The following is a 27,468-nucleotide window of genomic DNA, read 5'->3' as shown; positions in this document are numbered from 1 at the left end:
ATCTGCTTCAGCACTTTTAAAAACACAATTCTGCAAGGACTGAAGAACCTACCTCGATCTCGTGTTCTCAGAACCTCCTATACAAGCCCAGGGGAATAGGTACTAACACTGGTGTATATGCCTTCCCTCAGGAGAAGTGGTGACATGCCAGACCCCCCAACACACACACACTGAAAACCCACCGTGGTGGTCACACTCCCAGCGGAGAGGTAGAGCAACGATCTACACCCCACCAAGACTCCAGCAACACTGACTTCTTCCTGGGTTCAGCAATAGTTGACCGGGGTGGTGGGAGGGGGTGACTGGTGAGAGATGAGGTAGGGAGGGAGGGAGAGGGATGATGTGGAGGTGGGAACGGTGGGAGATGTGGGAGGGGTGGAGGAAGGAAGGTGTGAAAGGGTGGGGGGGGGGGGCTGTTAAGAGGAGCAAAAGATGAGGTAGTTATATTAAATGGCTGAATGGTACGTACTCACACTCACACACACACACACACACACACACACACACACACACACACACACACACACACACTCACTCACTCACTCACTCACTCACTCACTCACTCACACGCAGGGGGGGGGGCTGATAGCTGAGTGGACAGCGCTCTTAGCTCGTAATCCTAGGGTCCGGATTCGATCCCCGGTGATGGCAGAAACAAACTGGGCAGTTTCTTTCACCCTGATGCCCCCCTGTTACCTAGGAGTAAATAGGTACCTGGGAGTTAGACAGCTGTTACTGGCCGCTTCCTGGGGGAGGTGGAAAAAAATAGTAGTTAGTAACAGTTGATTGATTGACAGTTGAGAGGCGGGCCGAAAGAGCAGAGCTCAACCCCCGCAAGCACAACTAGGTGAATACACTACGCGTATTACACACACGTGTTACGCTTATAACACAACTAGGCGAGTTTGGGCTGAGAGGTATGACCTACGAGGAGAGACTACGGGAATTAAAGCTCACGTCGCTGGAAGACAGAAGAGTTAGGGGGGACATGATCACCACGTACAAGATTCTCAGAGGAATTAACAGGGTAGATAAAGACAGGCTATTTAACACAAGGGGCACACGCACTAGGGGACACAGGTCTCTCTCTCCTCTTGTAGTTTAGCGCCGAATCTCTACTTCATTCTGGACAAAATGTGTCTAGTGAAATCGTATTCAAGATGATTCAACAAAGCTAGATATCAGCGTGCCAAAACCATATAAATTGTTAGGTATGTATTAGCTTAGATTAGGCTATAGAAGGCTAGGTTACATCCAGTAAGGTTAGACTAGGCTTTAAAATCCGTTGCAAAACCGCCATTCGTGCATCCGATCAAACTCACTCCTGGCCGACAAAAATCTCCCTTGGGAGGAAACCAAGAGTAAACAACATTGTCAATTCTGAAGGAGATTTGTTGCAATAATGCGCGGATGTTGTGAAGGAGGCGGCAAGGATGTGTGGGGCTGGTGAGTTTTTGTGGGGGGGGGAGTGGATAAGGCCGCCATGTTGGGTGGAGTGGGGGGGGGGAGCCTCCTTCCTAGTGTTTTTGTCTGGAACAAGCTAAGTTTAGAGGATGAATAGGAGGGGGGGAGAGTACCGTAAACACGGCTAGAATTGATCTAACATGAAAACAATGGATGAGATGAGAGAAGCAGCAGAGAGGTTTGCTACAACGACGATGGAGGATATATTCGCGAATTCACAGTAACAAGGTTATCGCGAATAACCGAACTCAATTACAGGCTCACCATAACCCGTGCTACATGGACACTTCGTTCTGAGTAGCTAAATCTAAAACAACAACAACAACAACATATTCGCGAATACTCTCTCAATATATGTAGAAGTGAATCAAAGCCGCACTTAAGTAGAAACACTTCAACATACATGTATTATAAACAATCACACACACACACACGAACTGTGAACCCTTCTCTCTCCTTCCACCACACGGCAGTACCTACGAGGGCACTTAATCTCTAGCACACACTCAACCAACACACTTTAAGTTGAGGGAAGTGCAGTAAGTGTCACTTGCCTCCTTACCACTGGATGGCTTCACCTCACGACCTATCACGTACCACCACCTTCTCTTCTCTCACCTGCTGCTGTTGACGTCTCTCTGTCTTCCGCTGTTGTTATAGATTCAGCTACATGAAACAAGTTCCATGTAGCACGGGCTATGGTGAGCCCGTAACTTATCTGGCACAGGAGCGAGGCAAGTAGCACGGGCTATGGTGAACCCGTAGTGGACTTACCTGGCACAGGGTCCTGTCTTCCGCCGGTGTGGGAGCAAATATATCCCAGACGTGTAGGTGAGAAGGCTTCGTAGTCTGGGAATATCCCTGCTTATTGCTGTTGTTTAAAGGAAGCTTACATGAAGGGCCTGACAGCTGAGTGGACAGCGCAAGAGATTCGTAGTGTTAAGGTTCCGGGTTCGATCCCCGGCGGAGGCGGAAACAAATGGGCAGAATTTCTTTCACCCTGATGCACCTGTTCATCTAGCAGTAAATCGGTACCTGTAAGTTAAGACAGCTGTTACGGTCTGCTTCCGCGAGGACGCTAAGTCCCGAAATCATCTTAAGATAACCTCAAGAATCTCAAGATACACACACACACACACACACAGTTGTTGGTGAATAGTTCGCGATATAGAGTCCAAGATGTTAAGATCTAGACGATGAGGCTTTTTTTTTTTTTTTTTTTTTTTTTTTTTTTTTTTTTTTTTTTTTTTTTTTTTTTTTTTTTTTTTTTTTTTTTGGCGGGGATATTCCTGCGCGGGCCCTAAGCCTCTGGCTGGCCCACTAAGTGTTGCTTGTTTCTGTTTTACTTGGGCGGAGTATGAGTATTTATGACTCGTATAGTCGCTTCAGTAAGATTTTGCCATATGTGTTTACCAACTTCTTCTGCTCTGTTGAATCTAAGTTGAAATCTTAACGGGTTTGTAACTGTGCACTGTGTTAGATAATGTTCCAGCGGTCTGTCGGGCATTTCTCCACAGTGTTGACATTTCCTCTCATCTTCCGGAACCTGTAAGCCTATTTCCCATTCACATGGGTATCCAAGCCTGATGCGATGTACGTGTACTTCTGTTGCTCTACTGCTCCCTTTCATCAAACTAAGTGATTCGTAGTTGGTTGAATTCTTGTACCAACCCGCAGATCCTGATGTTGCAACTGCTGTGTTGTGGTCACTGTACATCTTTTGCATTGCTCTGTTTCTAATTACTTTCTTAATCTGTGATAGACTCTGTGGTATGTAAATGTCTACATTTCTTCTCTTAGTTGGAAGTTTTGCAGCTGCGTCTGCAATGTCATATGAGGCTTGGAGTTCACAACAATGAAATAGCTGTGAGAGGATGACACATACACGTGCAATAATAAATAGCAGAGGACGCAGCTTGCCTGAGGGGCACACCTGTAGTAAGACACACACCTGTGATAAGACACACACCTGTGGTAAGACACACACCTGTGGTAAGACACACACATGTGGTAAGAGAAACCCATATATGCTCGATCGCAACCTGTTCTCCTAATAGAACGTCGCATTTTTGACGTATACTTTACCCAAGGCCAAAAATCATCGTCGTACTAGAAAATGGAAGAGGCTCGCGAAAGTGACATACTGCCCCGTTTTCTGTTTTGGGTCCTCTGGTAGGTTAGGATAGAGGGCACTTAATACGACAGTTTCTTGACGTTGGGGAACCTTAGAAGGATGGGCTGCGCAGGTACGGTGCTTGAGGTCTCGTGAGATAGTTCCAATATTTAAAAAGGTAAATGACATGAGATCTGAGGTGAAAGGGGTTTAGGATCTCTGTTTTAAAAACTTCCAATAGTTTAATTATTAGTGGCTACATAATCTCCCTTTCTTGGTGCCTTCTTTTGATAATTAATTACTACTTGATTATTAGTAAACACACACTGAAAGTTAATTTCTGGATAGGAATGCCTAATAATATTACGGACTTTGTTTCTAATATGATAAATGGTACATGAAATCTTAATTTTTCCATAATAAATACCATTGGTGGACTGTGGGAATTTTAACGATGGATAAAGATTTAGTATTTAAGACTTTCCTCAAAATTCCGGAAAAAATATTTTGCTTGTAAAAGTATTTGATTCGAAGAACTCGTGCAAGAAATTAATTTCAACATCAAATAATTTGTAATCAGAACAGAGATTTGAAAATATTAATAAAGTTTGAATTTAATTAAATTTAAACAGTATAGGACAAAAACTTAGTTAATGTAAATCTAATCGCGTGATTGTAAGTTTACTATAAAAGTTAAATGATTTAATGCATTCTCGATATTTTACTCCAACAACCAAGCAGAAAACTCGCCCAAGCACACAAGGCAATTATAAAACCTGCCAATGCAGACAACATACATATGTTGTCTGCAATGACAACATACTCCGATCGTGGATGTGTACACACACCAGCCGAAACGTGGTTATCTCCCTCGCAAACAACCAATCGGCTACGATGCCCACAGAAAGCACTCTCGATCCTCGCCTTGTTTTGCCTCCAGCTCAGTCCCAGGCGAAATCAGCAGGACCTTGACTGGTGCTGACGGAGCGACTTGCCGCATTCCTCCCTTCTCTTGTCCCATCATCACGCCACTCCTTCGTTCCCATCATCACTCCAACGTTCCCATCATCACTCCAACGTTCCCATCATCACTCCAACGTTCCCATCACCACTCCAACGTTCCCATCATCACGCCAACGTTCCCCATCATCACTCCAACGTTCCCATCATCACTCCAACGTTCCCATCACCACTCCAACGTTCCCATCATCACTCCAACGTTCCCATCACCACGCCAACGTTCCCCATCACCACGCCAACGTTCCCATCATCACTCCAACGTTCCCATCACCACGCCAACGTTCCCATCATCACTCCAACGTTCCCATCACCACGCCAACGTTCCCCATCACCACGCCAACGTTCCCATCATCACACCAACGTTCCCATCATCACTCCAACGTTCCCATCACCACACCAACGTTCCCATCATCACTCCAACGTTCCCCATCATCACTCCAACGTTCCTATCATCACTCCAACGTTCCCATCATCACGCCAACGTTTCCATCATCACTCCAACGTTCCCATCACCACTCCACTCCTTCGCTCTCTTATCAAGTCCCAACTAATAGGTTTTGGGTAATTCTACATTTCTTTATCGTTTAATTATAAAATGGGCATATTTCCTGGTAGAAATATGCACAATTAAGCATGATTTCAATAGGAAAGTTGCTATTTTATAACTAAATATGACCAGACCCAAACTGGGAGGTAGGGAGGGAGGTATATAGTCTACTGTCCCAGTCTACTGCCAGGTGTGTGGCCATATTGAATTTGCCTCGACCTATACTAGTTGTTGCTGCTCTGTTGCGGGGTGTAGTGGCAACTGTGACTGTTGTATTCACCTAGTTGTATTCACCTTGTGTTTGCGGGGGTTGAGCTGTGCTCTTTCGGCCCGCCTCTTAACTGTCAATCAATTGTTTACTAACTACTTATTGTGTGTGTGTGTGTGTGTGTGTGTGTGTGTGTGTGTGTGTGTGTGTGGTTCGTTCTGCTAGGTACATTACCATGGATTATAGCCTCGTCCCACCTTATTAAACTTCGTAAGTCTTTCTAAAAAGAAAAAATATTTGTCTTTAATGCATCGCCAGTTTTCTGTCTTTCATTCCCCATGTTTCATTTCACCTTTGTAAATGCACATTAATGACACTATGTAAAAGACACATTGAACACTTTATGTAGGGCATACGTAAATCTGTGTATTTATGTATTTACGTATGTAGCTTAGCCTAGCATTTTAAAAGCACTACAGTCACCTTCTGTGGTTGATTGCTCAATAAATCCCTGAACTGTATGATAAATCTCTAACCCTGTCCATGGAGGACAGAAGAAAATGTAAATATGCTGGTTAGCATTGTTAATGTGTGGCCACGTCAGTGGTAGAAAATAATAATAAAAAAAAACTCCCTATGTGGCTTTCTGTGTCTCTCACATGAAAGTCTGCGCAGCTCAGGTTATAGCGTGTCATTTGTCAGTTGAGGTTTACACAAATCTAGATGAAAATACTGATATGTTACTCCAAAACGGTACTTTTCCCTTTCCTGAGTACATTTAAGCACTTTCTGGGATGAGGGGGTAACTACATTATTTTCCCTTTCTGTTTTCATTATGTCGGGAGTGAGGAAGGGTATAGGAGGGGTGTGGAAATGCATGGGCGCAGTTATTGGGTGTGTGTGGGGGTGGGGGGGGAATGTGCATGGTGAGCCCTGGTGCTCATCCTCAGTGGGCCCAACAAGCCCTCGTACTGTGCACATAAACAAAAAAATTACACTATCGATCCCCCGTCGTAAAAATTTTCAATGATTTAGTGAAATTAAAACCGCCCACGACATTAAACGCTTAATCAGCTCTGTGGAAGGTAAGGTAGATTGCTTAGCTTCAGATGCTCCTGAATAGGCAAAACTGCTGCATTATTTACGGAGTGATAATCGAGAGAACGGGCTAATCAGTGACTCTACACGGGGGACACACAATTGGTACACGGCTATTTTGATACTAGGAGTGAGGGGTGAGGGTTGGGAGGGGAAGAGGGCCCTCACTCCTGTGAGGAGAGGGCTTCACTCCTGTGAGGAGAGGGCTTCACTCCTGTGAGGAGAGGGCTTCACTCCTGTGAGGAGAGGGTCCTCCACTCCTGTGAGGAGAGGGTCCTCCACTCCTGTGAGGAGAGGATGCTCACTCCTGTGAGGAGAGGGTGCTCACTCCTGTGAGGAGAGGGTGCTCACTCCCGTGAGGAACTGCAGTAGGCTCTATCAAACAGTTTGTATTTATTTATTTAAATATTTACGAGAAAGTATAGTGGTTTTTATAAGCATTTTAAGGTGTTACATCATCCAATTAAAGGTGATAGGCAGTCGTACGGGTCGAGTAGGGGTTCGAACAGGATGTTGAAATCTGTCCAACTAGACCACTATGTTTATCCAGCCTGTCTGTCTGTCTAGTGAGTCAATTGACTCCCGCCAAACACACACCGAAACTACGACGTTGGTACAACGTTCGAACAAGTTTTAACACCTAACCAGTTATAACAACCAATATAGCAAGTTGTAACAACGTTCTAATACGTCATAAACACGTTAAGCCAAGATGTAACAACTTTATTACAAGTTGTAACAAGCGGAAAATAGAGACAGTTTGGGTTTGTGTTTCCAGGGCTCAGCCTAGCAATCGGTCTAGCTGCTGTGCAACCTGGCTGTCTTCTCTGTCTAAGCTGTTTACACAGACTGTCAGTATCTAGCCTGATAGCCGGACTGTGCATCTGATAGGGTGATTGTCTAGCCTGAGGACAGGAAGCTAACCTGTCTATGTTGGTTGTTGTTGTTATTATAGATTCAGCTACTCGGAACAAGTTCCAAGCAGCACGGGCTATGGTGAGCCCGTAGTGGACTTACCTGGCACAAGTGATATGTTGTTTTAGATTTAGCTACTCAGAACGAAGTGTCCATGTAGCACGGGCTATGGCGAGCCCGTAATAACCTGTCTATGTAGCTTGGTTTTGGTGGTGGACGGGAGGAGCAGTGACTACAGGTTACTTGCACGAAACAGTAATTTTAGGGTTAGGTTCAAAATAAAAAATTCAAATATTTATTCAGGTAAAGTACATACATACAAGGTGAGATACAAAACGTCGATGGCTTTATAGATAGAGCTAGTACATATATTCGAACCCCAGTTGGAAACAGACCCAACTATAGGATGGGTTAACCCAACAGGCTTTACAAGACTGTAATTACCATGTTTGTATCCTCACATTCCTTATGTACATTCTTGTATATGCATAAATAAATAAATAAATAAATAAATAAATATCGCGCTTCCAAAAGGGTCACCCAAGTTGGAAAAGACGAACGCTGAAAGAATATTGTTGAAAACATCTTGATAACTGATTAAACCAAAATTATTTATTAGTCAGAAGAAAGACAGAAACGCGATCTATATGTAAAACCTCTACCAGACAAATATTTTAAGTAAAACCCAAAGATATTTGTAGTTGTATAAAAGTGGCAGTTTTCATCGCTCGTCAAACTCTAAAACCGCAGCATTCATCTCAGAACCATGCCTATTTCACGCAGATTCCTTAATAAACGTAAGAGTTTTATATGTCACAAGAAAGACATATATAAGCTTCGTTCTAAATACCTTACCATGGGCATATTTAAATTTAAAGCGAAGATACGTGTACTTTTATAATAGCCGAGCTCCGACTCCGGACAGATCGATCGACGGAGCAACTCTCTCTCAGAACAATGCTTATTTCACGTAAATTTGTAAATAATCGTAAATTTTTTATATGCCTCAAGAAAGATAGGAATATAAGGCTCATTTTAAACACTTTATCATAGACAAAGTTCTAATGAAGATTCATGTATTTTAATAATCGCCGAGCTCCGACCCCCGCATAGACTGAGCGACAGAGCAACTCTCAGAAGAATGTTTATTTTACGTAAATAAACACAAGTGTTTTACACGTCTTAAGAAAGATAGAAATATAAGCTTTATTTTAAATACATTACATTAGACACATTTAAAGCTCAAGTGAAGATATATATGTTTTTATAGTGGCGTTCAGTAGCTTTTCGGTCATTGTTACGGCCCTCTCGGGACGCAACGGGGTTCTTACTCTGATGTTGTTAGAGGAAGATATATATCCGTTCCCAAGCCAGCAGTGGCTATCAAGGGATGTGATCCGTGACGCAAGTAACTTAAAGGGAGTAGGGAAAGAAAGTTAAGAACTTAATATTATAATTATCACCATCACCAATTAAATATATAAAATCAAAGAGTGCATAGGGGGAGGGGTATTAACACTATACAAGGGGATTATTCACAATATAGTCTTCTGCTGAAGACTCTGGATCCAGAAGCTAGGTGCCGAGTCCTCGGTGCTTTCTTCGTGGCCTCACAACGTGTCCTCCGAGAATGCCGAGCCTACCCTGGCCACAGGTCAGCCAAAACACAGGTCCACTGGGGGCACCGCCGTGGAGGCCGTCAACCACAAATCCAGCCGGTCTGCTGGCAGGTTCCGGACCCGCAACGCTGGTCAGGCCACTCCACGGACGATATTAGGGTAAACACCCTGGACAGGAGTCTCGTGTGATATCACAAATCACCCTCCTGTCCTCAATACCCCAGTGGATAATCGTCTCCAACAGTCGGTCCCGGGTAATCCTTTTACTGCCACTCCACTGGCAGGCTAACACACCACAGTGTTCTTCCGGGGGGACGACTTCACAACGGCTGGTACAAGGTATGGAGACTGGCTGCCTCGGGTAGACTGACTCAACTCCCATCACAGCAGTCCCAGGTCGACTCTGTAAGCAGACACGTCATCAATAACTGGGACACTAAAACACCTCACAGGCTCAGACACAAACGCCCGACACATCCACTTCATAGATGGCGTTGTAGTCTGAGCACCACCTCACCAGAGGTCAGCAGCGGCGGTGTTGAGTGCTGAACGGGACTGGAAACTGGCCCTTGTGGCCGGTATTCGCCGTCCTCACCAGGTGTCGTCGTCCGTTTGGCGGGGGTTTCGGGAGCTGACCCACAGATGGCGTGGTCGTTACTGCTCCGTGCTCGGACGCTGGATCCGGGTTCGTAACAGTCATGGAGTGCAGACGCCTACGCACTTGCCAATATGTTGTGTAATTAACAAAGATACGCTAATAAAGCCTAAAATATTACATGCCTCCAGAAAGACAGAGCTATAATCGTTATTGTGAGTGCATCAAAGGAAATATATCGTGTTGGAGACCAATGATATAGCAATTTTAATTGAAGTTTCGAGTCCCGCCCGGTCGAGAGAGATGGGGCAACTCGCGCCCCATCTACTGGAGATTCTGTCCACTAAAGACCCAAAGCTACTCAAACCTTCCTAGCATTACGTAAGCAATGAAGTAATATGGTATATTTACTCACTATAATGTGGATGCTGGATGCAGAAAATGAGAAAACATAATTTTACTCTGAAAAAATATCATTTCATAACAAAATAAGATGTAAATATGTAATATCAAAGGAAGTCGATGGTCCAAGCAACAATATCGTGGAGCGACTTATCCAAGATATATTGCTCTCTGGAAAGTGCTTGCTGGCATATCAACCTTCTGTACACAGTGATCCAGTCGTCGAACTTCTCTGCTCAAATTATCGCAAATTTAATTTATGATGCGTATTTTTAATCAAATCTAACGATATTAACAAGTAGAATGCGTATTTTTAATCAAATCTAACATAACTAGCCAGAAAACGTTAAAGATTATTTAAAAATACATGGTTGGAAGTTAAATCAACTCCATAGAACAATATTTTTGTTATAGATGCTAATCGTTATTTGTTGGTATGCGTTCGCTACTTAAACTATCATGTACTGTATTTATGTAAAATCTCCCTGTTTCTTCGGACATGGAACACGGAACCTTACACGCTCTCTGATTTACTGTTTAATAGAGATTCACAAATAAGCTTATGATTGTATACGTTATCAAAAAGGCAGTGACAAAGTCAATTTTGCATTTTAATCACAGAGATTAGATCTTAGTGAGATAGGAAAGATAATCATATTTTAAAGAAGGATTTTTGAACCATCGCTCTCCCTATCGATAGAAACTAACTTTTTTTTTTTATTATTAACAAGCTTAGGTATACACAGTAATGTGCTGCTACCCTATTCTATATGAAAGAATACACAGTGTATATCAAAATCTAGCTATAAGTTCATTAAATATTCCCATCTCACAGGAAGGTTAGTTATACATGGAATCAGGGGATAAAATACCAGCCTCAATAAAAAAAAAATCAACTGTGACTAACAAGAACACCACTTACGGGCTATTCATGCCCGTGCTACCTTTTGGGTGGCTTAATCCTCATCAATCAATCACAAGAAACAAGGGATACATCTCCCGTCACGCAGGGTCCAGTCGCACCTCCACAGATCTCCAGTATCATCTATTGATACTGTTAATAGTTCAAGAGGACTACCACTTACAGGCCTACCTCAAGGTAACAATCAGGTGAGAACATAAAATATAAGGCTGATCTATTAGCCTCCGTTAGCAAAATCCGGGTACAGCATAAGAATATCTTCCAATATTCCTAAGTGTATGAAGTAATTACAGAGTTCAAAGTACCTTATACCATTTGGTCTGAAGTCACTTATAACAGGGCAATCACAGATATAGTGTTGGTGAGTATGTCCCAGCTCTTGTTCACATAGTTTACAATTGGAATATTCACCATTGGGGGCTATTCATTACCTGCAGCCACCTGCGATACATATCGATATCCTAGCCTAATTCTGGCAATTACAATGTCACACTGTCATTGTGACACTAGTGGAAGTTTTATGCTGTCCGTTCATATAATTCTCGATTCTAAACATGTTTACTTAGTTTAGTTCATTAATTATGCACCCCATATATCATCTTGTGGGCGGTAGTGGAAAAGGTTACAGAGGCACATAAACATGTCATAGCTCTTTATACTCTTGCTTTCTGGCTTTTGTGTGTCAGTGACTGCTCTTCTGTCTTCCCTAATTTCCTAAAATATTGCGGCTTTGACAGAAGAGATTGGAATGCCCATATCCCACTCAACTTCAGGCTTATCACATTCAGTTTGAGCTGCCTTGTTTGTGTCATCATGCTGGACAACACCTATATGAGAAGGTATCCATACAAATGAGACTTTGAAACTCCTACTGTTTGCAATAATAATGTTGTTTATAATGGAAGTTACAACTACAACCTTTTGAAGATCAATGCTAATTTTATCTAGGTAATGTAATAAACGAAAGTTTTCTATGTCAACAGAAAGGCAGAAATATAAGCTACACTTTAAATACTTGTCATAAATATAACTGAAGTGAAAGCGAAGATATATGCATTTGATACTGTACAGTTTCTTGCATGATGGCTTGCTCTAAGAGTGTGAAGCCCTTCACACCAGCCTATAAATTGTGTAATTTATTTCCATATATGCTAATTAACCTTAAAATCTATATGTCAGAAGGAAGGAAGATATGTAGACGTTAATGTGACAACATTTCAAGAAATATCTCTCTCTTTAAAGTTAAATAATACAATCCTATCGCCGGTGTCCGGACACATGAAAGCTACTTAGGTATCAGTGGCCAGCCAGGTGGAGATCACAGGCTGTACAATACTGATAAATTATGTAATTCACAGAGATACGTTGATAAATATTAATGTTTTATATTTTATTAAAAATACAGATATATACTTTGTTTCATACGTTAAATGTAACAATATTTCAGTATATATTATATAAGCATAGTATATATAATTCAGTATATACAATATATAATAAGAGTGTCAGACCACGGAGGAAGAATTGAAACAGGAATTTCCTTTAGTACTTTCTTATATTAATACATCTTCAGAGCTAACCATTCCTTCTGAAGATGTATTAATATACGAAAGTACTTAGAGCATTCTATTGTGGTTTTAATATTGAACAATTATACATATACGAAACAGACAAATCTGGTGTCCGAAATAGTAAAAATATTAGTGTGCGATGTGATCAATGTAAGGGGGATATTGGGTGTGCCTCGTATCCCCTACAACAACAAGAAGGTCGAGAGCGATGAGGACGACACCTACTAGCTGCAGGATGTCGTCGAATCTAAATCAACAATATACTACCGCCGCTACTTTCTCGGAAACGTAAGTACCTGCCGCTTTACTTCTCTCACCCTGCCTAGCCTGGCCTGGCCTGACCTGGCCTAGCCAGACCTGACCAGACCTGACCTGGCCTAGCCTAGCCTTACCTAGCCTAGTCTGACCTGGCCTAGTCTGACCTGACCTGGCCTAGCCTTACCCAACACTAATCACTACACGTGACAGCCCAAACGAATCGCAAATAAGTACACGTAACAAGTCATATGCCCGGACACTCTTTCACCTTGGGGATTGAGTGGTAACTATTGTATAGAAGAGCCGGCTCCCTGAGAGTGGTAAGAGGGCGTGATAAGAGGCTAACGTGTGGTCTTGAAGGAAGTCGATAAAGCAGACAATTTTCAAAAGGAAGGGCAGCATAACGAGCAGACAGGAATGGACAGACAGTCGGTTATCCCATAATGTGTAATACGCCCCGCAAAGCATGGGTGGAGTGGGGGGGGGGTTGTAGCAGGGCACAGTATGGTGATGGTGCGGGTGAAGTACACACCCACTGAATTCCTGCCATCAATAATTGTTTTCATAACCATTAGAACAATGGCATCCCTCCAGCCACCATCCTTCCACTGACCCCCTCCTCTGGTCCTCCACCTCAGACAATAACCCCCCACACCCCCTCTCCCTTCCAGACATCAGCATGTCAAAATCAGTACCATAATGTGTTTAAACTATTTAAACTAAGTCATTGTGTATCTCAAGGTATCTTAATTCATTTGAAAGTGTACATGTGCATTCGTTCATATACTCGCCTAATTGTGCTTGCTGGGGTTGAGCTCTGGCTCTTTAGTTCCACCTCTCAACCGTCAATCAACAGGTGTACAGGTTTCTGAGCCTATTGGGCTCTATCATATCTACACTTGAACCTGTGTATGGAGTCAGCCTCCACCACATCACTTACTAATGCATTCCATTAGATATAATCATATATGAATACACATAATCATAATCATTCTATACACATAATCATATATGTGTACGTCAACGTATACATACATGCGTATATATACCTCATATTAAAATACTGATAAACGAATGACCATGAACAAATTAATTTATAATTGTAGCATTATATATAATTTTAATAGACTAATTACGTGTTTATACATTTGAATGGTCCAGACAGGTGGCCAGCCTTGGACATATACACTTCTGGTAGGCACAATGACCTCATGTTAGACCCTTGATAGATTATGTGAGAGAGAGAGAGAGCTGGGGCAGGGAGGTGCGTGCCCCAGGGAGATAATCCATGCCCATGCCCCGCCTCGAGGTCAGTTCTCGAGTCACACCAAGAATAACAATCGAGCAAGTTGTCCTGACCAGGATGTGGCATATTAGGGAGGGTTGAGGAATAGGAAGCCTGCCTGATAGGGCTCTTGGCAAGCAGCTCTCCCTCAGTCTACCTATCTATATGGAAGAAATGTATCTAGGCCCTCCTCCCCCCTGCCTATTCTCTCTCCCCCACCTTTCTTACTTCATTTCCTCCCTCCTTCCCTCCCCCTCACTGGTGAGAGAGTAGGAGTGTGAGAGTAGTTAGAGAACTCGTAGTTCTCACGCTCGTGAAATTGTCTGCGACCCTGGAGGAGTAGAGCGGAGGGGGGGGGTGAAAGTAGGTGACGATGGAGGAGTAGAGGGGAGCATTATATGCAGTGAACGTAGGTGTCTATGGAAGAGTACATCATAGAGGAGGGTGAAAGGAAGGTGACGATGGAGGAGGAGAAGGGAGGGGGTGTGAAGGTAGGTGATGATGGAGGAGTAGAGGGGAGGAGGGGGGCAAAGGTAGGTGTCTATGGAAGAGTACATCATAGAGGGGGGTGAAGGTAGGTGGCCATGGAGTAGAGCAAAAGGGGTGGGGGTTGAAAGTAATCCTGAGTTTAATTTTTTAGTTATATATAGTGACACCTCGGCTTACGAATGAATATTTATGAACTTTTCGGGTTACGAGCCTAATTTCTTCGAAAAATTTGAATCGGGTTACAAACTTTGCCTCGGGAAATGAGTTTGTTGATATGCGTATGGGCTGACCTAGCGCGTGGTGGCATGGTGATCGCGCCTCAGTTTACCAGTGTCTCCTGCCTAGTAAGTATCGCGCCTGAATTCTTTGTAAAGCATTACATTTGTTTTGGGATTTTTGGCTATTTGAACATAAAATTTGTTATGATATATCTTGCCATGAGTCCCAAGAAAGCCAATGGTAAGGTTCAAGCCAAGAAAACACATGTGAGAATGACCATAGAGGAAAAACAAGAGAGCATTCATAAACATCAAAATGGTGCACAGGTTGTTGAACTAGCTAGGCGGTACAACAAATCTATGTCAACAATATGCACTGTACTTGCTAAGAAAAAGGACATTATGAACATTAAAGTGGCAAAAGGCATATCAACAATCCCGAAACAAAGAACACAAACACTTGAGGATGTTAAAAAGTTTTCATTAATTTGGATACACAACAAGGAGTTAGCAGGTGATAGCATTTCAGAGGCCATCATTTGTGAGAAACCAAGGCATTTGCATGAAGACCTTTTAAAGAAAACCCCTGGAATGAGGGGGGGGGGGGGGAAGATGAATCAAGTTTGAAAATGTGAAAAGTTTGTGTGACAATAGAGCCTCGTGGAAAACTTTTGCTGTGGTCATTACCTGGTGGAATGCACCCAGGATGGAGTATTAGGGCTATACATCTTTTAAATCATAAAAGTAATAAACATTTCCCATCAACCTTACAAACAATATTAACCGATTTTCATGTATTTCCCCCATGTGCATTTTAACAAAGTTGCTAAATTGCCTTTATCATTCTGTAAAATTTCAATTACAGTACTGTATGTATAATTTTGTTAGTATAAATGGACTGAATATTCTGAAATTGCTATTAATTTTACAATTTCAAATTCAAAGGTGGTCTGGACACCCAATTTGGTCAGACGGGTGAAGAGAGCATTTAGGATAGTTCGAAGAGATGAAGATGGTCGCAATTGTGTTCGAAGAGGCAAACGCCCCCCCTTTGCTCCTGACATTATGTTCAACCATTGCCCTCTGCACACCTAACACAAGGTAGGTTGAAAACTCCTCCTTCATGTCATTGGTACATTAGCCAGAAACTCAGGGCTCATGTAGGAATATCCCTAAAAAAAAAAAAGTGGCCCCAACAATGCATCCTCCAAGTCTGGAGGATGAGCAGGAGCATTGTCGAGAAGCAGGACCTTGAGTGTCAAACTTTTCTCTTGCAGATATTTTTTGATGGCAGGGCAAACCACTCCACATCACAGTTTTTCTGCACGTTATATATTTTTTAAAACTCTTGGATTTTCGGAATGATACACGAGCAAGGGTTTAATTTTCAAATCGCCACACAGCACAAGAGTTAGCCTATCCTGACACAAGTTAGCCCAAGTTAGCTTGTGTCCGGGCAGTGACGTCTCCTCTTGGGTAATGTATGTCCTCTTCGGCAATTTTTTCCAGAATAGCTATGTCTCCTCATAATTAAACACTTGTTGTGGAATGTATCCATCAATACAGCACAGTGTATCTACAAAATTTTAATTTTTTACTTATATATAGTGTCACCTCGGCTTACGAATGAATATTTATGAACTTTTCGGGTTACGAGCCTAATTTCTTTGAAAAATTTGAATCGGGTTACAAACTTTGCCTCAGGAAATGAGTTTGTTGATATGCGTATGGGCTGACCTAGTGCGTGGTGGCATGGTGATCGCGCCTCAGTTTACCAGTGTCTCCTGCCTAGTAACTATCGCGCCTGAATTCTTTATAAAGCATTACATTTGTTTTGGGATTTTTGGCTATTTGAACATAAAATTTGTTATTATATATCTTGCCATGAGTCCCAAGAAAGCCAATGGTAAGGTTCAAGCCAAGAAAACACATGTGAGAATGACCATAGAGGAAAAACAAGAGAGCATTCATAAACGTCAAAACGGTGCACAGGTTGTTGAACTAGCTAGGGAATACAACAAATCTATGTCAACAATATGCACTGTACTTGCTAAGAAAAAGGACATTATGAACATTAAAGTGGCAAAAGGCATATCAACAATCCCGAAACAAAGAACACAAACACTTGAGGATGTTAAAAAGTTTTCATTAATTTGGATACACAACAAGGAGTTAGCAGGTGATAGCATTTCAGAGGCCATCATTTGTGAGAAACCAAGGCATTTGCATGAAGACCTTTTAAAGAAAACCCCTGGAATGAGGGGGGGGGGGGGGAAAGATGAATCAAGTTTGAAAATGTGAAACGTTTGTGTGACAATAGAGCCTCGTGGAAAACTTTTGCTGTGGTCATTACCTGGTGGAATGCACCCAGGATGGAGTATTAGGGCTATACATCTTTTAAATCATAAAAGTAATAAACATTTCCCATCAACCTTACAAACAATATTAACCGATTTTCATGTATTTCCCCCATGTGTATTTTAACAAAGTTGCTAAATTGCCTTTATCATTCTGTAAAATTTCAATTACAGTACTGTATGTATAATTTTGTTAGTATAAATGGACTGAATATTCTGAAATTGCTATTAATTTTACAATTTCAGATTCAAAGGTGGTCTGGACACCCAATTTGGTCAGACAGGTGAAGAGAGCATTTAGGATAGTTCGAAGAGATGAAGATGGTCGCAATTGTGTTCGAAGAGGCAAACGCCCCCCTTTGCTCCTGACATTATGTTCAACCATTGCCCTCTGCACACCTAACACAAGGTAGGTTGAAAACTCCTCCTTCATGTCATTGGTACATTAGCCAGAAACTCAGGGCTCATGTAGGAATATCCCTAAAAAAAAAAAAGTGGCCCCAACAATGCATCCTCCAAGTCTGGAGGATGAGCAGGAGCATTGTCGAGAAGCAGGACCTTGAGTGTCAAACTTTTCTCTTGCAGATATTTTTTGATGGCAGGGCAAACCACTCCACATCACAGTTTTTCTGCACGTTATATATTTTTTAAAACTCTTGGATTTTCGGAATGATACACGAGCAAGGGTTTAATTTTCAAATCGCCACACAGCACAAGAGTTAGCCTATCCTGACACAAGTTAGCCCAAGTTAGCTTGTGTCCGGGCAGTGACGTCTCCTCTTGGGTAATGTATGTCCTCTTCGGCAATTTTTTCCAGAATAGCTATGTCTCCTCATAATTAAACACTTGTTGTGGAATGTATCCATCAATACAGCACAGTGTATCTACAAAATTTTAATTTTTTACTTATATATAGTGTCACCTCGGCTTACGAATGAATATTTATGAACTTTTCGGGTTACGAGCCTAATTTCTTTGAAAAATTTGAATCGGGTTACAAACTTTGCCTCAGGAAATGAGTTTGTTGATATGCGTATGGGCTGACCTAGCGCGTGGTGGCATGGTGATTGCACCTCAGTTTACCAGTGTCTCCTGCCTAGTAACTATCGCGCCTGAATTCTTTATAAAGCATTACATTTGTTTTGGGATTTTTGGCTATTTGAACATTAAATTTGTTATTATATATCTTGCCATGAGTCCCAAGAAAGCCAATGGTAAGGTTCAAGCCAAGAAAACACATGTGAGAATGACCATAGAGGAAAAACAAGAGAGCATTCATAAACGTCAAAACGGTGCACAGGTTGTTGAACTAGCTAGGCAGTACAACAAATCTATGTCAACAATATGCACTATACTTGCTAAGAAAAAGGACATTATGAGCGTTAAAGTGGCAAAAGGCATATCAACAATCCCGAAACAAAGAACACAAACACTTGAGGATGTTGAAAAGTTTTTATTAATTTGGATACACAACAAAGAGTTAGCAGGTGATAGCATTTCAGAGGCCATCATTTGTGAGAAACCAAGGCATTTGCATGAAGACCTTTTAAAGAAAACCCCTGGAACGAGGGGGAAAAAGATGAATCAAGTTTGAAAATGTGAAAAGTTTGTGTGACAATAGAGCCTCGTGGAAAACTTTTGCTTGGTCATTACCTGGTGGAATGCACCCAGGATGGAGTATCAGGGCTATACATCTTTTAAATCATAAAAGTAATAAACATTTCCCATCAACCTTACAAACCATATTAACCTATTTTCATGTATTTCCCCCATGTGCATTTTAACAAAGTTACTAAATTGCCTTTATCATTCTGTAAAATTTCAATTACAGTATACTGTATATAATTTTGTTAGTATAAATGGACTGAATATTCTGAAATCACTATTAATTTTACAATTTCAGATTCAAAGGTGGTCTGGACACCCAATTTGGTCAGACAGGTGAAGAGAGCATTTAGGATAGTTCGAAGAGATGAAGATGGTCACAATTGTGTTTGAAGAGGCAAACGCCCCCCTTTGCTCCTGACATTATGTTCAGCCTATTGACCCCTGCACACCTAACACAAGGTAGGTTGAAAACTCCTCCTTCATGTCATTGGTTCATTAGCCAGAAACTTAGGGCCCATGCAGGAATATCCCTAAAAAAAAAAAAAAGTGGCCCCAACAATGCATCCTCCAAGTCTGGAGGATGAGCAGGAGCATTGTCGAGAAGCAGGCCCTTTAGTGTCAAACTTTTCTTTTGCAGATATTTTTTGATGGCAGGGCAAACCACTCTACATCACAGTTTTTCTGCACGTTATATATTTTTTAAAACTCTTGGATTTTCGGAATGATACACGAGCAAGGGTTTAATTTTCTAATCGCCACACAGCACAAGAGTTAGCCTATCCTGACACAAGTTAGCCCAAGTTAGCTTGTGTCCGGGCAGTGACGTCTCCTCTTGGGTAATGTATGTCCTCTTCTGCAATTTTTTCCAGAATAGCCATGTCTCCTCACAATTAAACACTTGTTGTGGAATATATCCATCAATACAGTATCTACAAAATCTTTAAAATCACAAACAAATCTTTCAGCCCCTACTTTGTCTGAGCTGGCACCCTCACCATGCCTCACAACACTATGAATACCACGTCTTTTTTCAAAATTTCTCAAACCATCCCCTACTCACCTTAAACTCTTTCGTATCTGCAAAACTCGTTCTAGGGGTTTTCTTTATAAGATCTTGCATGAAGATTTCATTGTTGACCAAACCACACACTGGAAATTGAATAGACGACGACATTTCGATCCGTCCTGGACCATTATAAAGTCGATTGTGATGAGATGAGGGAAGCAAGAGCATTAAGTAGGCAAGAGAGAGAGGTGAGGAGATGGCACGTATGTACGTATGTACATGAATAAAACATGTACATACTTATACATAACGTGTGTAAATAGTGTAATAAACACAATAACAGTATTTTGGGAGGAGGAATGTTGGCGAGTAATGTGTTGGAGGAGGGAGGGAGGACTGGCAGGGTGTGGCAGCTCACTCATGTTTTTTGGGCTCACCATACCAACATAGTGGATCGTTATGGTGAATACATACGTAGATGGGTATATACAATGTGTGTGTGTATATAGTGTAATAACAGCAAAAACACTGTTTGATTGTAGAATATGTCGCATATATGAGGCCCATAATTTTGAGCATAGCGATGTTCTATACTTTGAATTATATAAATTCCACAAATTACACACTTTTAAATAATATTACAGCAAAAAAAAAGAAGAAATGAATGAGAAACTTCAAAATAATTGCGCAACATTTTATTCGCAGCAACTGCCGTCGCACGGGGTGGCGGGGCCGACAGACCCCCATCGCTCCAACGCTCAGCGCCCATAATTTGCTCAACTTCCCAGCTCCATCGCAGCTAAAGTAAGTCACATACAATATTTTTTGTTTAGTTTCCCCGTGATCAGACTCTGCATTTTAACAATATAAGAAGAGAAAAAAATTGTTTGGAAAGAATTTATTTCTTGTGCACCAGGGTGTTATTTGGAGACAGAGCAGTTCAGTGGTTAACTACTAAATTTTTTTTTCTCCCACACACGCACCCCCCCCTAGGAAGCAGCCTGTAACAGCTAACTCCCAGATACCTATTTACTGTTAGGTAACAGGGGTCATCCCCTTTTGTACAAAGAATCTGCTAAAGCTTTTAGGGCTAATCTTTGACACTCATTTGTCTTTGTCGCCCCATATTTTTTACGTCCGAGTTGAATGCTCTAAGGCCCTTAACTAACTATAGGTCATGTCCCATACTTCTTGGGGAGCTAATCGACACTGCTCCTCTCTTTACATTCCTCTCTCGTTCTGTCTAAACTCGATTATGGCCCTGTTTACTCGTCTGCTTCTCCTTCTACCCTTCACCATCTGGACACACTGCATCATACTGGGTTACGGCTCAGCTCTGGTACCTTTCCTTCGACACCTACCCTAAGCCTGTATGTTGAAACTGGCGTCCTGTTTCTACAGGATCGCCATGATCGCTACTGTCTTCTCCACCTTGCACGGTCCTTACAGCACCCTCACTCTTGCTTATGTCATGCCTTGACCTTTACCCATCCTGTGGTTCCTGTTCCCCTTCACCACCTATCTCTTTCTGTACGGTTGTCTCTCTTACAAAATGCTCTTTCAGTTTGTGTTACCAATATTTCCCCTCGTGTCATTCCGTCTTTGCCCCTATGGAGGGGTCCCCGTTCCTAAATTCTGTAAGCCTTGACCCACATGACTAAAACTTTTACCCCTCCTACAGTTCTAAATCACCTTTTCCTTGAACACTTTTCTTCACACTTCCACTCTATTTCCGTCTTCACCAATGGGTCTTAAGTCTGCAGACGGTGTAGGCTACTCTGTTGTTTTTCCTGACTGCACCTTTGTGTCTCCTGCCTCTGGAGACTAGCATCTTCATGGCAGAACTTTATGCTATTCTCTATGCTCTTCATCAACTCTTTTCTCGCTGTCAATCCTCCTCTGTGTTTGTAGTTGACACTTGCAGTGCCCTCATGGCTCTAGAATCCTTTAATCCAGTCCATCCTATGGTAGTTGAAATTCAACATTGGCTATTTCTTATCTCCAGTAGATTTAAGACAGTGGAATTTCGCTGGATTCCCACCCATATTGGTGTGTTCTTAAATGAGCGTGCGGACACTGCCGCTAAGGAAGCTATCCGCACCTGTCCCATCCCCCGTAAAGGTATTCCTTATTATGACTTTTACCCAGTTATTCATTTCCCCATTCTTGCCCGTTGTCAGGGTTGTTGGTCTTCTGTTACTGGTAACAAATTGCGTGCTCTTAAGAGTAGTGTGTTCCCGTGGCCTTCCTCCTACCACCGTAACCGGTGGTGGGAAACGGCTCTGGCGAGGTTGTATATTGGTCATACACGTTTAACTCACGGGCACTTAATGGAGCGCTGCCCTGCTTCTTATTGTCCAAACCGTTGTCTCTACATGTCCTGACTTCCAGGACTTACGTGTCTTGCTTCCCGACCATCCCTCACTGTCAATTGTCCCTCGATAAAATTCTTGGTAAATTCAATACCTTTGATATTGTTCGCCGTATGCGTTTTTGTTCTTGTATTGGCGACGTTAGTGATATTTAGCGCACTATGATTATCCCACACATTTGATGGTTTGATAATTACTGTACTGTACAGTACTTTGGTTTGGAATGTATCAAATAAAGTTGTTTCATGTATTCAAATGTGTGAGAAAATCCACTGGGGCTGTGAGATGAAGCGAACCTGTAACAAAGGCATTGCCAGTTGCATACTCTACCACCACTGATGGTAAAAGTCTTACAACTGGATATCTTGTGTGACGGGTTATGGTATCACAGCTATACTGAACCAAGATGGTATGGCTCTCCCTCACATAAATGAAAGACATGCTGCTATTGGCCTTGCAGTGTGTAAGTTGCAGGTGGAAACAAATGAAAATTATCAAATAAATAATTAAACAATTTACTGAAATAGTAATGAACAAAAATAACACATGACAATACTTGACTATCATGTAATGCAAAGGTGAACAAGTTAGTATGACCTTAAATGCAAAAAATAAACTATAAGCAATGAATAAAAGTATGAAGATATACTGTACTGGTGTTCTGAAGACAGCTACCATACCACCATGGCATCAGTCACATGACGTTGGCTGGAAGTGGACGACGGGTTAGAGACACCAAGGTGATCCTAGAGCACTAAGGGAGAGATTGCCTCTCCAGGGAGGCAGCGCTCTTTATATAGTCCGGCGGTGATGACTCATCCAGTGTCAACACGAGGTAAACTAGCAAACTGCTCGTTGTGGCTGGCGGTGCCTTTGTGTTGAGCTGTACCACTGTCAGTTGAAGGCGGCTAACTGCTTGTTTGTGGGGACAAACTGCCAGTTAGCAGTGGCGCCCGGCTTGCCTCTGAGTCGTACCAGGCCGTGCCAGGCCCTGGGGGGTATGGAGAGGTGGCAGGACTGATGACTCTTCTGGGCTGGTGTAGATGTATACTTCCAGTGCAGAGGCATTGAAGGTGAAGGGAAAAGGCAGTTCCACTGCTATGCAGGGGATTCACGTGACACTTGTGAAGCCACAGAAAGTCTGGAGGCCCTACTGAAGCCAGTCCAAGTATTAAATAAAACCCCTGAAGTACGCCAGTGAAGGGTAAAGTGAAGGGTGAAGCAAGACCGTATACCCCAACTTCAGGCACACACAGAAAATCACGTTTTGGTCCCGCCTCTCAACTGTGTATTTGAAGTTGGGGCGTATGGTGTTGAACTGCTTCAGCCTTCACCTGAGTGCTTGTAGGTCTTACGTAAGACGTTGACTCAAGGAGGGGCCTCAAAACTTACTGTGATTTATGGGGAAATCCGGTTGTAAGACTTTTACAAAGTCAGTAATATACTGTGGTAGAGTATGCAGCTGCCAGTGCCTTGGGCAAGGGTTTACGTCGCCTCACAGCTCCAGTGGATTTTCTGCTTGGTGTATATCAGGTTGTGATTTTGTGTGTGTACCGTATTGTTATGATCGCCGTCTGATAAGTCCTTTCTGGCCTCAAGAGTCATTTTTACCCACCTAGAAAGATTGCAGATGGCCAAAGCAGTTATTTAAGTTAAGAAGGGACAAGTCTTAAACAGAATTTTGCATAATATTTGACTGTAAAGGGGTAAATTGAGGTAGATTGAAAAACAAAATGGTGAACCGGGCAGGCGGTACTCACAATTAGGCGAGTACACTCGGGAACTTTTAAAGTGCAACCAAACATGCTTTAGGCTCTCACAACAAGAGGTGAGTGGTGGTGGCTCAGGTGCTCAGCCAATCAGAGCACCTAAGGAGGGAGGGCAGGAGTGAGAGGGGGGTGGTATGTGGAAGTTTGGTGACAGTTGTGTGTAGTTTATTCATCTTCATTGTAAGTTTCATGGCTTGGTGTGCATTTCCCTAGTAAATTTAATTAGGGAAAAATTCAGGTGTTTAATTTTTTAAATCAACTTTTTAAATGTTGAGTTGTTAAAGCCTCAAAGTGCATGGAGTTTGGGAGTATGGCATCCTCATGCTGTTGCGTGCTCGCGTGAGGTAGCAAAGGTGATGTAAAGTTGTGGGGTGTACATGCTTGGTACGTCCTCTCTCGGGATGGCTGGTGTTAGACCTGTGTGTTTGTCGGTTGTTGAAAAGCCGTCATCCTTTGCTGTTGTGGTATTGATTTTACATTGTTCATCTTGTAATTAATACTGTAGTGCGATATCTAGGGCTACCATTTGTAGGTTTAAAATGTCTAATACAAACAGTTGTCCAATGAGTTTTAATAGGAAATATCATCCACCAAGCACCATTGTACAATTATATTAATTGATAGTATATGGATTGTGCAGAACTGCTTAGAATGATCTTTAACACTTGGCTATATTGGTCATGTCAAATACCTGCACGGTGAATGCTCAAAGACCCTTTCTTTATTCAGTGTTGTCACATACCTCATGGGGGTATGGATAGGCAAACACTCATTCGGTTAAACTTGCCTTGTAATACTTTCAGAGCTCAGTAATTTGGAATCTGGTTAGCACTTTCCAAATAAATTGACCTTTAAAGTGAATTCCTATTTAGGTTTAAAACATTATACCGAATGAGAAACTCTGATTATATAGCCGAACACCAGAAATGTTGTTATTCAATTTGGTTGCCTAAAGCACATTCAAGGACTACACATTACATGGCATTCCAGGATTCCTCTATACCTTGCCTTATGCTGTAAACATTGCCACAAGCCTGTGTTTTATTGATTTAAATGGCCACAGGGAGGCATACAACACTGCAGATTATGTCATTAGTTATCCACTGTGCTGACAAGTGGGCTGACTGATGTTCGTTGACACCTGTATCGTGCTTCAATTTAATCGGCAGGAGATCACCCTCTCACTAGACTCGTCTGTAGGAAGTACAGTATAGTATGTCAAATTACCTTGGATCATAAATAGCATAAGACTTGGGGGTAGGAGAGGGTTGCAGTGTTTGTCATGGCTCTCAGTTGTTCCTGGTATTAGGCAATTTAGTTCTGGAATCATTTTTGTTGGCCAATGTTAAACTTTTTCGAAAGTAGATGTTTTTCTGAAAGGGAAGGGGGGGGGGGACCTCTATGCTTGGATACAGTTATCTAAGTGAATACTTACATTTATACAGTAGAATAACTACCTTCTTTTCCTTAGTCAAAAAGGTTGCTTGTTTATTTCTAGGGACTTGTATTTTCTTTTATTTTTAACTGCAGCAACTTTCAGTGAATGATAGATTCTTACTGAAAGGACCTTTACTTCATTGTTGTTGCTTTATGGTCATCTCATTGTGTACAGGGATTCCGCAAAGCTTTTGGGGTTAGTCTTTGACACTCGTTTGTCTTGGTCAGCCCATATCTCTTGCCTCCGAGTTGAATGCTCTAAGGCCCTTAACCTCCTTAAGGTTTTGTCCCATACTTCTTGGGGAGCGGATAGGCGCACACTCCTCTATTTGCACTCCTCTCTCGTCCTGTCTAAACTCAATTATGGTTGCCCTGCATACTCTTCTGCTTCTACTCTTCGCCATCTTGATGCTTTGCACCATACTGGGTTGCGTCTCGGCTCTGGTGGCTTTCGTTCGACTCCCGCCCTTAGTTTGTATGTTGACACTGGCTTTCTCTCTCTTCAGGACTGCCGTGATCGCTACTGTCTTCGCTGTCTTGCGCGGTCCTTCCAACATCCTTCCTCTCGCCTCTGTCGTGCATTGACTTTTCCTCCTCCTGTGGTTCCTGTTCCTCTTCATTGTCTCCCACTTTCTGTCCAGTTATCTCGCTTACAGGATTCTCTTTCTGTTCATATTTCTAATGTTTCTCCTCGTATTGTTCCTTCATTACCTCCGTGGAGAGTCCCCCTTCCCAAGTTTTGTACGTCCTTGACTTGTATTACTAAAGCCTTTACCCCTCCTACAATTCTGAAAAGCCTCTTCCTTGAGCACTTTTCTTCGCACTCCCACTCTATTTCCATCTTCCCTGATGGGTCTAAGTCTGCGGATGGTGTGGGCTACTCTGTTGTTTTTCCTGACCGTACTTACATGTGTCGCCTCCCTTCGGAGGCTAGCGTCTTTACGGCAAAACTTTATGCTATTCTCTATGCTCTTCGTCTCTTGCTTTCTCATTCCTCCTTTGTGGTTGTAGTTGATTCTCGTAGTGCCCTCATGGCTCTAGGGTCCTTTAATCCTGTCCATCCGGTGGTCATTGAGATTCAACATTGGCTGTTTCTTATTTCTAGTAAATTTAAATCAGTAGAGTTTTGCTGGGTTCCCAGCCATATTGGTGTTTCAATGAGCGTGCGGATGCTGCCGCTAAGGAAGCTATCCGTTCTTGTCCCATCTCCCGTAAAGGTATTCCTTATTCCGACTTTTATCCTGTTATTCATTCTTCCCCGTTGGCAGGGTTGTTGGTCCTCTGTGGTTGGTAACAAGCTGCGTACTCTCAAACTTAGTGTGTCCCCGTGGCCTTCCTCCTACCACCGTAACTGGCGGTGGAACACTGCTTTGGCACGGCTGTGGGTTGGTCATACCCGCTTAACCCACGGTCACTTAATGGAGCGCCGCCCTGCTCCTTATTGTCCGAATTGCGTTGTCCCTCTTACAGTTATGCATATCCTTGTTGAATGTCCTGACTTCCAGGACGAGCGTGTGTCTTGCTTTCCGACCGTCCCTCGCAGTCACTTGTCCCTCGATAGAATTCTAGGTGAATCGGATACTTTTGATATCGTTTGCCTTATGCGTTTGTTCTTGTATTGGCATTCTTGGTGATATTTAGCGCCCTCTGATTATTTCGCACTTTGGTGCCTTCTTTTGGTAATTACCTTACCTTCATTGTTGTTTCATTTTAATGTGGTAGTTGTGATATGGATTGTTCTGGCTCACGTGCAAGGTCTTGGATATTTTTTTGTTTTATATTAAGAAATTGCCAGTCTTGTTACTATTTGTAGAGTTAGAGATCTGCATTAAGGCCTCAATATTATATTCTGTATTTTTTTTTATAACATAGCAATTTTTGTGGTTGGTAATATTTAGATTAATGTCAGTGATGTATATGACAAGGGTTAAGACCCCTTGTGGTATGACATTTTTTCCCCAGTCATTTCTTTAACAAATGAAAGGGTCCTCGTAACCATTCTTTTCTCCTTTCTACCATGTACCTGTTTGTTGCTTCTTGGTCTTTCATTTGGTACTTTGGCTATTAAAACAATGGCCTTTGGTAATGTTGCAATTACCATTTGTAAAAAAAATGAGCAGGTTCATTAGGCAGGGTTTGTTTATAGCAAACAAAGTTAAAAAAAAAAATTCCATTCCTTCAGGACCTTGCAGATG

General features: G+C 42.2%; 1 protein-coding gene and 1 long non-coding RNA gene across 6 annotated transcripts in view; one reads left to right on the top strand and one right to left on the bottom strand.

Annotated features, from left to right (window-relative positions):
- LOC138357408 (uncharacterized) overlaps nucleotides 1–299 on the bottom strand; it is a 33,376-nt gene extending 33,077 nt beyond the window's left edge. Inside the window, exon 1 of one of the 2 annotated variants that reach the window (XM_069314235.1) lies at nucleotides 183–299. The gene's annotated coding sequence lies outside the window, so the exon portion shown is untranslated. Of the gene's footprint in view, nucleotides 1–52; nucleotides 149–182 lie in introns of those variants that run through there. The other variant, XM_069314238.1, reaches the window with a different exon arrangement.
- LOC138357411 (uncharacterized) overlaps nucleotides 1–27,468 on the top strand; it is a 33,370-nt gene that overhangs the window by 5,186 nt on the left and 716 nt on the right. The window contains exons 1-5 of one of the 4 annotated variants that reach the window (XR_011225013.1): nucleotides 10,803–12,762; nucleotides 15,670–15,825; nucleotides 17,328–17,490; nucleotides 18,985–19,148; nucleotides 20,401–20,499. This is a non-coding gene — a long non-coding RNA (uncharacterized lncRNA). Of the gene's footprint in view, nucleotides 1–10,802; nucleotides 12,763–15,669; nucleotides 15,826–15,849; nucleotides 16,516–17,327; nucleotides 17,491–18,984; nucleotides 19,149–20,400; nucleotides 20,500–27,468 lie in introns of those variants that run through there. The other 3 variants (XR_011225014.1, XR_011225015.1, XR_011225016.1) reach the window with 3 other exon arrangements.

The sequence above is a fragment of the Procambarus clarkii genome, chromosome 78 (genome assembly GCF_040958095.1).
Source record: "Procambarus clarkii isolate CNS0578487 chromosome 78, FALCON_Pclarkii_2.0, whole genome shotgun sequence".
NCBI lineage: Eukaryota > Metazoa > Arthropoda > Malacostraca > Decapoda > Cambaridae > Procambarus > Procambarus clarkii.
The sequence above is the reverse complement of the archived record's forward strand: the minus strand, read 5'-3'. Positions and strand labels throughout refer to the sequence as shown.